The sequence below is a fragment of the Pteropus vampyrus genome, unplaced genomic scaffold (genome assembly GCF_000151845.1).
Source record: "Pteropus vampyrus isolate Shadow unplaced genomic scaffold, Pvam_2.0 Scaffold46, whole genome shotgun sequence".
NCBI lineage: Eukaryota > Metazoa > Chordata > Mammalia > Chiroptera > Pteropodidae > Pteropus > Pteropus vampyrus.
Window position 1 is genome coordinate 3,004,518 of NW_011888827.1, and position 2,407 is coordinate 3,006,924.

The window sequence follows — 2,407 nt, forward strand, 5'->3', positions numbered from 1 at the left end:
TTGTGGAGTGAACTGATGTGTTTAACAGCTTTCACCTAAGTTACTCTTTAGTTTGACAACCTCTAGCATTTGGCATCTAGTAATTAAATTAACTTCAGTATACATTTCTAAATGGTAAATTTACCGTTATTATTTTTATGTCCATACTTCTTGTCTTGACTCATTTAGTTAATCATTTTGAATTATGTGTATTTTTGTAAATACCTCCCATCTTTCGTGGGCTGAGGCATCGTAGGAATACATTTTTTCCTCTGGCATTTCTTCCAATCCTGCTCATTCCATTCCATGAAGAGACCCCCTGTGATCTTCGCTGACCTCCAGCAGATGTCCATCTTGTACATTTATTTGTCCTTGTTTTGGGGGCCTAATATTTATTTTATAAAAATATACAATGAGTTCCTGGCAAAGAGTTTGAGCCTCTTGTCACTGTAGCCCTGACATTGACACCAGCACAATGCCTGGCATGTAGTTGGTACTCCGTAAATGTTGAATCAATGATCAAATTATTTTTATTAAGATCCATATGGCTGTTACTAATATCTATTATGAATAATGATGTTATCTTATAAGGGAGCTTTTAAAATGAATGAAATAAGAGTTTTTAACAGGCAGTGGGAGTTGCACCTAGAGGAGCAATGACTGCTACAAAAATATTGCCAGGGTAAACTGGGAACAGGCAGAAATAAGCCTTCACTTCAAATGATAGTCTATCAAAATTTGATGAGCATGTTTAATCAACTTCCCCATCCATGCCTTTAGTTCAGTGAGGACTTGTGAAACCCTACTCGTTTACTTGTCTGCATGCCCTGCTCATTTGTATGCAGACTGAACAGAATAAAACAGCTGCTCACCTTTGCTTCCCAGCTACTTACAGGTCACATGTCACATTCCAGGTCCTCAGTAAATGCACGTTAGAGAAAGACGGGGAGGGAGGATGCAGTGGCTGGTTCTTTGAAATACTGTGCTAGAAGGTTTGACTTTTTTGTTGTATGCGATTTGGATGGCAGCATGCTGAGATTTTAATTATCTGCACTTTAAACTATTGCAACCATGGTTATTATAAAAACACTTTTTTCCATTGTCCTCAATGAAGGGAGGAGCTCTCATTCTAATTTGACTTATATTTGTAATTAATGAGAAAGAAAGAAACTTTGAGTGGTCCCAAAGCGAAACAGGGAGTACATCAATCCTCTTCTGTTTAGGAGTCTTATGGAAAGTCTAGATATAAAAACAGTTTTCTTATTAAATCATGATATAAAAATAAAGGAATCATTTTGATGAGAACACTAAGCAAGATAGGCTTTCCTGACAAAAGTGTTTTATTTAATATATATGTCTTTCATTGCAAAATCAGGAAAAATGAGTCCAGATAAAATCTCAGTGCAGCATGGTCAACAGATTTCTTCTTGAGTATCAATTGATCAATTAACAGTTGCCGTGCTGTGTCGTAGAAGTTGGTGAAGACTCCTTTGAGATCTCCCATCCATCCATTGATCCAGTCCAACATCTATCATCCTTCCTTCCACTCAACAAACTGAACACCTACTATGTGCAAAGCACTGTTCTAAATACTAGTGATACAGAGTTGAACAAAATGGACCAATGGAAATAGTGCCGTGATCAATGAATGATGTCAACCAAGGGCTCATGAAGTCCATGACGTGCCCCCTGCCCCATTTTTTAACTCTTATGAAGCCTACTGAAGTTTAAGCGGTTAAGTACTCTTGAGTTAATCAGAGCAGCACAAACTGATGACACTTAAGTATTATCTTCTTGTGAGGGTAGAACTTGAGTCATCTGATAAATATCGATCCTAGACAATGAGTTAACGATGGATATATTGGGGTAACATAAAGAATTATTGATATGTTCACATTGCAATTTTTCCATGATTCTCTTAGCGAACACGTGAATTTAATTTTGAAAAAATGTGGTTGAAACCAGGGAGATGTTCTCAAGCAAGATTGGGGAAAAAAGGTTATCTCTCTAGTATAGAAATAATTTTTGAATAATTAAAGGTAGCTATACCAATGGACTAATGTTATCTTTTTCTGCCTTGCAGAGAACTCATTGTCATTTTCCAGTTGGAATTGCAACTATAGCATTTAGAAATGAAAGTAACTTTATTTAAGATATACTTTCATCAACAGTAATGATGCATGAGTTCTTTGGTTTGGAAGAAAAAAGTACCAAAGCTCTGAAGAGTTGTATATAAGAGGATTTTTTTTTTTTTTTTAGTAGCTTCTAAGTTGAACAAACTAACTGAAAAATTTTCATACTCAGGATCTAATGATGTCTGATTTAGCCTTTTTATTGAGAATAATTACCTTCTCAAGATGAAAAACAAACATCAAAGCAATAGGAAAAAGATGGGTCAAATCAATAAATGGACTTAAGGCAACTGGAT

General features: G+C 35.7%; 1 protein-coding gene across 3 annotated transcripts in view; it reads left to right on the forward strand.

Moving 5' to 3' along the window:
* Nucleotides 1-2,407, forward strand: part of RAB11FIP2 (RAB11 family interacting protein 2) — a 58,834-nt gene that overhangs the window by 36,527 nt on the left and 19,900 nt on the right. The gene's annotated exons all lie outside the window — the stretch shown is intronic.